General features: G+C 43.2%; 1 long non-coding RNA gene across 1 annotated transcript; it reads right to left on the bottom strand.

Annotated features, from left to right (window-relative positions):
• Window positions 1–233: 233 nt before the first annotated feature.
• On the bottom strand, window positions 234–4,584 carry LOC109368374 (uncharacterized). Its single transcript, XR_002116363.3, has 3 exons — window positions 4,430–4,584; window positions 778–887; window positions 234–707 (listed from the first exon to the last, which is right to left on the bottom strand). It is a non-coding gene; the product is annotated as an uncharacterized LOC109368374 (long non-coding RNA).
• Between the last annotated feature and the right edge of the window lie 7,884 nt (window positions 4,585–12,468).

Raw genomic sequence — 12,468 nt, 5'->3', positions numbered from 1 at the left:
CCAGATCTACTTTTTTTGGCCTTCTCTGCCCAGTGGTGACAGGGCTATGGGATATTGTTTTCAGATCTTAGGTGGCTAAAGAGTTCATGGTCATTGGCAGCTGAATGGGCCCTGAACATCCTATTCTGGTGAGGTATGTCGGACTGGGTGATATTGAAGGGCAACCTGATCTAGTGCCTGATGTAGGGGTTGGCAACTCTGCCCAGGGCAGAGGGATTGGAACTAGGTAGTCTTCAAGGGCCCTTCCAACCCAAGCCATTCTGTGATTCTGTGATAATCAACAGGGGGTATAGTTCTGTAGTGGGCTCTTCACAACATTTTTTATTATTTAATTTGGATCTTCAGCACACCAAGGGCCTTGCATCAGTATCATAGAACTGAGCACTGACATAAAGGCTTTTTATAAGGTGATTTGACATCTTTGTTCCAACTTTCCAGTATTATCCAGCATGGGAATGCACTTAAGATAAACATCTGTCTGAGGCTTATCTGTGGGAAGATTATCTTCACAGACAACAAGGGAAGGATACAGGGATTTAAAACTTTCCTTCTGTTAAAAATTAGTTTAAACTTTACATAATCCAAAAAAAGCAGCACAACAAACTTAATGCAACATTCAACGAAGTCATTTAAGAATTTTCTTCCTGGGGTATGAGCTGCCCTTTTCCCGAATAGTCACATGCCAGCGGCTCCTGTCAGAGGCACTCCTGAAAATGGCAGATAGACGTTTTTAGGCTTTTGTAGGAGCAGGTTTTCTCAAGGCCTGATTATACTTACCCTTATAAGACCCCTGGAAGGATGCAATCATTCCTACTTTACTGGTTGGAAACCAAGATTTAGAAGGGTAAATCTTGAATTTTGAAGCCATTCCAGAGCAGTTCAGCTGGCTGGGAAGATAACAAAATGCAGGTATGAGTCCAAGCATGTAGTGCATGAGTGCAGACCCTAAAGTCTTTGGACTTGACTTATAGTCCTTAGGGTGGCCATACGGCGAATCATCTCATGTGAAAGACACAGTACATATGTCAGTCACACGCACCTGTAACTGCTCCAAGAGCACAAGAGCATGGACAGAGCCAGGATGAGACTCTTCAGCCAAGGGACCTCAGCTGAACTATCACTCCAGGCTGTCTTTAAGTTAATGGAGAGAAATAGGTACCTCTACAGGGTGATTTGTCTTCTCCTAATATGACTGTCAAGGGGAATTGCTCTCTGAAATTGCCTGCTTCTATGGACTTTCACTGAGTTAAGAGTTGCTATTCTGGACTGACACACTCAGTTTTAGGTGAGATACCCAGAGCCATGAACTGATCTGATTCAGGGGTTCTAACCCCTGAAGGAACCTTCCCTTGGATTAGTCAGAGCACGTTGATCTTCTTTATTAAAGCAGGTGATAAACTTTGAGTACTCTGAAACCTCACCACTATGGTTAAATTGAATTAAACTCTACAGTGGAGAAACCCAGCAGGTCCGTAGATGGGCTACCTGCCTTTTAGAGGCTGTGCTCGGAAAACTGGACATCGTTGCCAGGTCTGGTAGCTGAGTTATAGAGAAAACTTCCCTATTAAAAATATTTTGGATCTGCATTTGCAAGAATCTCAGTCTTGGATAAGTCGCAGAAAAAGAACAGACCACACTGCAATGACACTATCCACTGCCAAAAGAGAAGTGGACATCCTCAGAGGGAATAACATTCACTCAGCCTTAAAGACATTAAGATAAATAAACACAACATATGCCTAAATTGTTTAATCCCATTAAAGTTTAGATTCTCTGTTATTTCATTTTCCCCATCACGATGAGCATGTTGCACTTTCTGGTGGGAGATACGATGAGGGAGCAAAAATCTCTAGCTTAAAAATCCCAGTGCAAACTTGCACTGTAGAATTAAATGGGCAGTGCAGGACAGGGGCACATCCCCAGGACTAGAGGGTGAGGATTAAAATATCTGCCAGCCCACATGGGAAAGTCCACATTGATGGACAAGCTCCCCTGACAGTCATTTTCTAGAAATGCTCCATCAAAGTGACAACAAGAGGCTCTGTGCCCCAATCATCTTGACAGCCAGCAGGAACTTGTATTGTTAATCAAGGTTTAAACCACTGTTCCCATAATTGAGGATTCCGCAAGAGGCAGTTTTCATTTCTTGTGATGCTGTCTGAATTCTGGACACCCTGTTCTATATTCAAGCATCTAAATAATGCTCTGGAGACAGGAGATGGAAGAACCCAAGATGTTACGGCCAGTAATGGTTGCACCAGTGGAGGCTCAGGGTGGATATCAGGAAAAATTTATTAGAAAGAATAATGATGCAGTGGCACAGCTGTCCAGGTTGGTGATGGAGTCCCTGGAGGTGTTCAAGAAATGTGAAGATGTTGCACTGAGGATGTGGTCAGTGGGCACAGTGGGGATGGGTTGACATTTGGACTTGGTGATCTTAGTGGCCTTTTCCAACCTTAGTGATTCTGTGATTCTATGATTCTGGTTTTCTATTATCAAAAGCTGTTGCACTGCTCCAAGATATCATCTCCTTTGAACACACATTATTGTCCAGTAACCTTATTCTACAGTCATTCCTTTCTGCACTATCACCTCTCATTCCAGGAAAGTTGCTTTATTTTTTTAATAGAAAAATACACAACTGAAATGAGCCTGCAGAAATGTTCTCTCTCAGAACATTTCCAGTCCAAATACCAGAAAATGCATCCAGTGGCCCTGAAAGTCCTTCATCTCTTTTATGTGGTATAGCCAGTAGGTGTCCAGATGGAGACCCTGAATTCAGCCTTGTATGCACGCAATAAAGTTTTGCACCCCGAGTGGCCAACAGCCTCCTTCCTTCCTGCTAGGCAGGATGCCTGTCCTAACCCCAGAACCATTAATTCTTCAAAATACAACAAATATGGGTCAACAGCTTTTGGAGAGGTAAGACCACAGAGCAATCCTGCACTGACACTGAAATAACTCTGGTGCATGAAAAGTTAGAGCAGCTGTGGCTGTTTCTACATACACAAGTAATGCGGCTTGCTTGCTGCCAGAGAGCCTTAATCCTCTTTGAACTCCTGACTACATATCGGATGGTTGCTCCATGCAGTAATATCTGTGTATTACTGTCCATTCACTGTAAGTATTTTATAAAGTGATACAAAGTCGGGAAATGTATTCTCAGGAGGCGCAGACGCAAAGGTTACCGAATGCAAATCAGATATTTGTGTTGGCATTGGTATCTGGCATGTTTGTAAAACCAGGAGCACGGTATCAAGTGTTAAAATGGGAAAAATTCCCTCCACATCCTGTGAAAATGCTGGCAGCACAAGGGCAGCGAGTGCCTGCGGGTGTGGTAATTCAGTATGGCTGCTGCTTGCTAAACAAAGTAATCCTTGTGGCCGCCAAATAAAGGGATAAAACCGCTTCAGCAGGAAAATGGAGTCTCTTAATCAGGGAAGAAGAAATAGAAGCCACTAGGCTGTGTGAGAAGCATGGGTGAAGGAGCTCTGTTAGAGCTTGCTACTTATTTACCTATTCTGCAATAGTTTTGTATTACTTAAAGCCCTGCCTTTGGGAGTCTAGTGATTAAAATATGATCATAAATGCTGAAAAAAATGAGAAAAAAATGGAAGATGAATGGTTTTTCCCTAATATCAGAAAAATATGAAGGGTACAAAGGAATGAGACAGCTCAGGAGAAGGTCAGCCCCTGTCCTCATGTGCTATGCAGCTGTGGTGGCACCACTGGGCCTCACCTGAAGGCAGGTGTGATCCCAGCAGCAATAAAAGTGATGATTTTCTACATCTTTAAAATCCATTTCTGAGATCTGCAATCCATGCTAGGTCAACAAACGAAATAAATTCAGATAGCAGGGATATCCATTCAACTTTACCTAAAATAAACATCAAGGAATCACAGAATCAGTAAAGTTGGAAAAGACCTGTAAGACCACATAGTCCAACTCCAGCCCACCCCACCATGCCCACTGACCACGTCCCTCAGTGCCACATCCACACAGTTCTGGAACACCTCCAGGGATGGTGACCCCACCATCTCCCTGGGCCACTGCATCATCACTGAGAAGAAATTGTTTGTAATATCCAGCCTGAAAGGAGATGCAATAAAGGAGTAAAAGCCAGAAATACTGAAAGTGTAACTCATTAACATAATTATTCACCAGGAGAGGTGTCCTGCTGATGTCCTTGCAGACTGACTCACGCATGGAGAAGAAGAAATTTCTTTTACTTTACAGAACAGATCCTGAAAGATGAAAAGGTGCTAGAAGTGTCAGGACCAAGGTAACTCAAGGCTGCCTTGGGTAGTGATACAGCTTGAGATGCTTGCATTTGTGAAACAGGCAAGAAGGTTATTATTCTCATAAGAACAAGTGTCAGGAAAAAGCATTTATGGATGATGTAACAAGGAGGAGGGACAGAGGACTCACCTTAAAGCTATAGGCACAGGCTTTCTGATAGGAGGTAAGTGAAAAAGATACACTGTGAGCTGCTGTAGCTTGATTTATATCTGTGCCAGAATGCAAATTGATTTTACACAACACCTTATCTGAAACAGATTTCCCAGTATTGTTAGATTTTTTTTTTTTTTTTTCCCAAATAGTGAAAAAAAACATAGTGACCTTCTTAAATTGCATTTAGTCATTTGTGGTTAAATGGGAATATGCTCCAGCTCCTCTTACAGGCTAATGTTGCAATTAAGGCATGTGTTGCAGGATAATTCCCCCCAGCCATCCCTAATCGGCCGGGCTGGAGGGGCAGGGCAAAGCTGTCAGCATGGTGTGCAGCTGCACAACCCAGTTCCCTGGCTGCCAGCCAGGGCTGGTAATGGACATTTATTTGGTAGGTGTTTCTCTGACAGACCCCAGAGAAACTTCCTGGAGCGCTAGCGGCAGTGGAGCAGCACAACTTCGGATAGCTATTGCCAGCCCCCTCAACTCAAGTGACCCTTGCTTGAAGGTATTAACACTTGTCCTCTTCCCCAGCCCATCACCAAATGCACCGCTGCTGTCCTTGGCACAGGGGACTGCCTGAACATGGCGGTCTGAATTGATGTGGCTTTGTTATGGACACAACTCCGTGTAGTGTCATTGTGACTCACCAATTAGAGGGTTTTTTTCTCCATGGGATGGAGGTCAAAGGAAGGATCTGGGGTGGATCTGACTTTTCCTAGCACTGTGGATTCATTGCTTTAATAGGTTCAGTGCCAAAGCCTGCTTCTGCCACAGTTACAACTTTGGTATAAAAGGACTAAAAATTGTCCTTGCATCCCTCAGAAGTTCAAGGATCAGACATCAACAGCTGTGCTCTCAAGGTATCACAGAGCTCTCTGTTACACATTCACACAGACATGAGGAAGAACTGCAGTTGAGACCAAGCTCAGATTCTGGATGGGGCTATGACAGCATTCACCTCAGTCCTCATTGCTTTCTGTGTGCATCCTTCACCTTTTCCAACAAAAGTACCCACTCTGCTGCTGGTATTTCCAAAAGGCACATGATAAAACCCAGTGCCAGTGTTGCCAGGACAGCTCTGTGTGGGTAAGTAGTACCAAGCTGATAACAACTAATGAGTTTACACAGTATCTCCAGCATGATTGCAGCAGCTGCCGCCGTTCCCAGCAACATTCCCCTGCCACTAAGTGAGCCGGCAGAATCATTAATCCTGGGGCATTAGTGATCTGAGGAGGAAATGATGGAAGAGACAGGGATACCAATGCTGACACCCAAAGTCTAGGGCAGGTGGAAACAGGTGTTGCTTATGGCTGAGATTCTGACCACAGCTCTGGTGGTAACTCCTGCTGTTCTTCAGCATCCTGTGCAGTCTCAAAAGCAACAGAAATACCATCAATACAATTCCCAATCTTTCCTCTAATGTACAGGGCTCTGTTTCTGCATGCTAATGATTGCCTGAGATGCCACCATATAATTTGAATTCTTCTTTTTAAATACATTTTCTCTTCAGGAAGACGATGCACATGGAAATGCCAGATGAAACACTGCTATTCCCCCAGGACATGCTGAGGATCATCACTGAAACATTCCCATCCCTGAGCCACTACAGCACATGACTTGCCATGTTAAGTAGCATTATCATGGCCCACCAGTTGTCAAGAGAGGCATTTTCAGATTGGATATCAGTACAAAATTCCTTCTCAGAAAGAGTGGTGATGCAGTGTCACAGGCTGCCCAGGGGGATGGGATGGTCACCATCCCTGGAGGTGTTCAAGAACCATGGAGATGTGACACTGAGGGATGTGCTCAGTGGGCACGATGGGATGGGTTGACAGTTGGGCCACACGATGTTACTGTTCATTTCTAACTTTTCATTTCTGACTTTAAAGATTCTATGATTCTATTCTATGAATCATGTTCCTCAGCAGAGAAGGTGAGGGCCAGACCAGCGCATAGCATTCAAATTAATGGGTTTGATCTTCAGCACACCGCTGGTAGTCCATGGAGTTTCAAAGATGCTCTAGCCTCTGCTGACATCCAAAATACTCCTGTGGCATATCTAAGGTAAGGTTTAATGCTTTAGGGGATGTCTGCACTGTGTAGCTCTCCCACAACATTCGCTTTCACCAAGTGTGACATTTATTTTCTGAAATGACAATCATTTCAATCCTTGAGCACTACAGAAAATAACTAGTTGTTTTTTTTTTTTTTTTCCTATGGATAATTAAACTTCACTTTATTCAAAGCCTTTCAAAGAACAGGTGGCAGAAAATAAACCCTCAGACTCCAAGAATAAAGGAAGGGCTGTTTTTACAGAGATGTCTGAATTATACACGCTTCAAAGACAGAGCACTGGAACCAGCAAATAGGCAGCAATAAATGCAGTCCCTGGTTTAGTGGTTGCCAACGAAGATATCACTGTCTCTGGACAGTGCTGCAAACTCATTTTTTAGGTCAATATAAACAGCTTTTTGAAATCTAAAGAAATCTTTAAAATGCTGTCAGATTAGAGTAAGAGAAAAATTGCAGTTTTGTTACATTGAAAGCTGGTCTATAAAGCCAAGGGGAATGTCTCATGGCTTTGGCTGCATTTGCTTCTGCTAGCATTACTCTTCACGTCTGGCTTGCAGAGAGTCATGCTGGGATGCTGTTCCTACCGGATGCATCTGCTGGGAGTAAACATATGGAAAGGCCTTCCCTTCAGTAAGGATATGTCATCCTCTTGCTGTGTGATGGGCAGCATCACCATTTTCAGCTAATTCTGGAGTTTTTCAAAGCATGGTAGTGTTCACACTGAGCTGAAGGAGGAGGAAGGGGATTAGGCACAGCCTTTATTATTATTATCAATTAATTAATTTATTTATGTTCAGAACGGATCCTCCAATCTTGCAAGCCTCTGACCCTTTCCATAGTCCCATTACTGTGGGTAAGGAGCACAGGAGAGATATTCAGCCGTTCAGCCCAGATTGATTTAATTAGTGGCACTTTTAATTAAGCTCTACCATTAAGTTGTAGAGGGAACGCGCTTATAGAAAAACCATTTAATGAAGATTTCCTTGGCATCAAGAAGAAAGGTGTGACTCCAGCTTAATTACTCAAACCAACAGAGGTAGTACTGAGATGCATCTGAGAACCAGTTACAAGCAATGTTCATAATTCAACTGCTAAATTAAAGCTGCAAACAAAGGTATTTACCATGCACCTGTGGCTGTCCTGCCATGTTTACTGGCACAGTGGCTGTGCAATTGGATGACAGCTAATACATAGCTCTGGGGATATTTTTACAGTTTCCTTTAAATAATTGATTAGAGACATAATTACACTGTGATAATTGCTAGCCATGAAGAGAGACTTCAGCTGTAAGCTGCAGGTAGTGACATATACCGTAATATTAGGTTCCTTAAATGGAGAGCCAGATTTATGAGTTGCCCAGATAGTGCTCCTATGAAGCTAGGAATTCAGAATCTTGTGGATCCTATCTCTGTTGATGAGCCCTGTTGCAAGACAGGAGTTGGTAAAGGTCCCAGTTCCTGGTTCTCCTTTCAGAAAGGAGACTTTGGTCTGTGAGTCACCGCTTGCTTGGAAGTAACATCTAATTTGCTTCCTCATTGCCAGACACATCCCCAAGCTCATCATTTTCTACCAGGAGGCAGAGAACAGCCATTAAACCCAGCAGTGAAAGAGGAAAATCACATGCACGATTTGCTGCCTGTGCCTCTCCCCTGGGACTCCAGGGTTTAATGCAATTTGGTGTATCCCAGCCAGTGGTGCTTCGCTGCTTTTAATTAAAAAAAAATTAAAGGATTTATGTTGGGATTAAATGGGATAATTATTGATTGATCTCTGCCTTCTAAATTGAAAAGCATTTGGATTAATCAGCTTTTAAGTAGGAAATCACTCAGCTCTGGACAGGAAACCAGCCTCAGGCCCTGCACTTTGTATCTAACAGGGCTTTATTTGGTCCTCTCTCCTAAAACCCAGTGAGAAAAGTTTTCCTTTCTTCTGTCCACCTGAAGCATCCTGGCACATCTGACCAGGAGATCTGTCATTCTCCAAGACCTTTGTTCTGGGAACTGGGAAACTCATCTCTCTGGTTGGTCAAGTCATCACTGGAATGCTTGATGGATGGAAAGAGACAGTTGTAGAGAGCCTATCCTGTAGGTCAAATAAAAAGCAGATGCCCAAATAGACAGGTGTAAAGCTTGCAGTCAGTATAGACTGTATATACCCCTCCATCTACACAAGCTGTTGGAAATGAGGTTAAACAGGTGAGGCTGGTGGTAGGACAGTATGTACTAAAAATAATAATGGCACGCTCAAAATAATAATATTTAACATCTCCAGCTGCAAAAGTAGGCTGCTGACCTAAGCACTGTGTGTCCATGTTTCTGCTTATATCTGGAGCAGAAATAGCATGTTTTGTGACCCCCATTTCTACTTGGATTATTCCACTGTATGAAAATAAGTAATGCTATCTCCCAGGAAATGCCGAATTGAAAAGTTAGAAGAAAAGCTTGCCATTTCAGGAGAAGTATTATTTTTAAGAACAGAGAGTTTTGATGGGATTTTTCCCTCTGGAATGAAATTCCAGTTCCACTGAACCATCTTTCCAGAGCTAGGGCTTAGAAGCAAGTTTCAGCTTTCCCCTTTGTGAGAGTAATGTTCACTTCAAAGTCTTTGTCTTCTCATTTGCTTCACGCTGGGAAATTTTCCTGTTTTATTTAAAAAGCTCCTCCTTCCTCAAAAAAAACCCAGATTTTTAGGTTTTTTTGTTTGTTTGTTTGCTTTTAAATATTGTATTTTTAAAGAGTCTCTATGAAAAGAAAGGAGTACTTCCTCAGGAAGATGCACACTCTGGGAGGCTACATTTTTCTGGGAAGCATATTTCCACTGAAGTACTTTAATCCGCCGAGCTGCCGATCCAGCACTGACTCACATGTGAACCTCATCCACATCTCATCTACTGGAGGTAGGTGACCTGGCAGCACAGTAGCAGATTACATCCCTCTGCAGCTGTATGGTAATTCATACTTGAAGGAATGATTTGAGTTCCCCACGCAGTAGTCAGCTCTATATTAATTGGAACAAAAGACTTTGCTTCATCATTGACAACTCAGTGAAAGCCTCTCTTCTGTGCACAGCTGAGCTTGGAGAGAAAAAGCACCCACGTTATCTTGGTCACACTGTCTGAGCACCCTGAAATTATAACCACACTGGCCCTTGAACAATCCCTTCGGCTTCATTAGGAACACCATGAGTTGATCATCATAGCTCACAAGTATGTCAAGAGTGACGGATGAGATTAGGCACTGATGATAATGATATGCATGAGCTCAAAATATTTGTCACATATAATCTAGGGGGAACAGTTAGAGCATTTTTTTTCAGTGGACTGACCTAAAGATGTTGCTTGTCTTGAGTACAAGGCTACTGTAGGATGACTGCAAATGGATGAGTTGAAATGAATGAGCTCCAGCACATGTTGGCCAACTCCAGTGGGGCCATTTAAGCCCCTCTGCACCATACTCCCAGTGCAAATACTGTAATTTGGAGATTAGAAGTTTTGTCAAGGCCAGGCTGGATGGGGCTTTGTGCAACCTAATCTGGATGGAAGTGTCTCTGCCCATGTCAGGGGGTTGGATTAGATGGTTTTTGAGGTCCTCTAATATCATAGCTTAGATGTGCTACTTGGATATCAGGAAAAGGTTTTTCACTGAGACAGTGGTCAGGAAGTGCAACAGCCTCCCCAGGAAGTTGTGGTACCAAGCTTGCCAGAGTTCAACAAGCATCTGGGCAATGCTCTCAGATATGTGGTCTGATTTTTGGGTGGTCTTCTGAGGAGCCAGGAGTTCAATTCTCTAATCCTTATGGATCCCTTCCAACTCAAGATATTCTATGATTCTATGATGATTCTGCTTTTAATGAAGGCAAGAAAGTGTACAGTAAATTCCTTTTCCCAAAGTAAACAAGTGGAGAAAGGTTAAGCAACAAAGATTAAGACATTGGAAGAATGCAAAACCAATATGATCACTTGCTTGAGTGAAATGATCTTGTTCAGGATCTCTTTAAATTACTGCAATGTGCTAAACTCCATGATGAAACTTTAACCTGCACTCAGATCTGTCAGTCAGAATTAAATGCTGCTTACTTAGTATCTGATAGCTGACCAGGGGAAAGCAGCACGTCAAAGTGTAGTCCCAGATCAGCTCCTGAACAACAGAATAATTCTCTTGCTCATTTTGAGGAGAAGTCACCAGGACCACCAGTACAGCGCATCTCCATTTCCCAAATCACACATGGCAAGGAGAAGATGAAGTACTCCTTAAAAATCCTGGTTGGACCAGTCTTAAGATATAGAGGAATAGGACTGGACTTTACAAAAAAAATGTGTTGTAGGGTATTCTCTTGATTATGTCCAAAGTCAGGTTTCTTCTCATCCTTTAGTTAATGTGCTTACTGGGAATCTCTTGTTGTTACCTCATCGGGAAGAGGCACAACCCAATGAGTCAATTAATGACCTTTTTGAATTTCCTGCTTTTCAATCTCAGAAGCCATACATACCAGATATCACATGACATTTAAAAGCCAGCTACTTGCATTGAAAACAGGGGAACTGGAGGACATGACTACAATTCATCTGGAGATATGAGCACTCCACAGGGTGCCCCAAGAGCTAATGCAGAGTTCTGCACCTGGGACAGAGTAACTCCAAATAACAGGACTGGCTGAGGACTGACTTTGCAGACAGAGTCATGGTGGGCAACAAGTTGAACAGGAGTCTACAGACATCCCTTATGGCAACAAAAGTCTATCACATATTGCCTGTAACAGGATAAGAGCAGCCAACATGCCCTCAGAAGTATATTTTTGCTTCTCTTGAACATTTTAAGGCTCTATCTAGATTACTGTGTCCAGCTTCAGGCTTCCCAGTTCAGGGAAGATCAGAACAATTGGAGCAGAGGAACATCATAGTGGCTGGAGTAGTGGAGAACATAGTGAGTGAGGATGAGGAGGCAAGAGGAGGTTTTCCTCTGCCTGGAGAGAAGTACAGGCTGATTAGGGGTCACATTGCTGTTTTCACGTATCTGACACAGTGTCAATGAGGAAATGGAGCTGTATTCTTTTTCCTAGGAGCACATGGGAAAAAAATAGGGAAAAATAAGACAACAGTACAAGCTCCCGATGCAGCAACTGAACAAATGTCCCTGCAAGTGGTGTAGCAGCAATAATCCTTCATTACCTCCTTGTAGCAGAAATTGAGGCATCTCTCTTTTATCCTGTGCAAGAACATGCCTGTGTGCTCTGCAACATGGGATGGCTGCCCAGAGCATGTAAGCTTCACCCACCTCCTCAGAACCATGCACACATTTCTTCCTTCTCCTCCTCCATCGCTTTTCCATGACCTCAAACTCTCCCCTGGGGACTGCTTTGAATGATTTATTCTGGTCCTGGCAAAAGCCTTGCAGAGCCCAGACACCAATTTCAGCAGCTCCTGGCTATTTGGGGCAATGGAGGTCACCAGAAGGTGCTGCTGCTGGGTCCCAGCCTAGCAGATAGCAAAAATCAAGAAAGGTGCCCTTCTGCATTCCTTCTCCTCTCTATCTCTCAAAGCAAAACAAGGAAAACCTAATGAATGAGTGTTGTAGAGTGGTAGGACTCAACCTTTTCACTTCCCTTGCCTTAAGTTGTTGTGGTAGATTACCCTAGCAGGTTTCTGGGACGCACTTGATTTCAGCCTTGCATATTTCTGTACTGTTTGGTTTCAGCCAGGTTAATCCTGGCTGTCACTTGAGCACAGTTAATGATGTTCTGCTTGGAGATTTACAATTGTGCATAACTGGGCTAAAGTCCCTCCCTGCTGTCTTCACACTGCTTTCAGAGCCCTTCTGTCAGATACATGGGAGTCACTGAGCATTTTGCAAAGGAGTGACTGAAAATGAATCCTGCAGTCCCAAATGAACCGCTTTATAATCCCTCTATCTGCTTCAGACTGTCTCAGATTAATACTATTTGCC

This window comes from Meleagris gallopavo, chromosome 6, assembly GCF_905368555.1.
Source record: "Meleagris gallopavo chromosome 6, MGAL_WU_HG_1.1, whole genome shotgun sequence".
NCBI classification, from domain to species: domain Eukaryota; kingdom Metazoa; phylum Chordata; class Aves; order Galliformes; family Phasianidae; genus Meleagris; species Meleagris gallopavo.
This window is presented reverse-complemented; position numbering and strand designations above follow the sequence as displayed.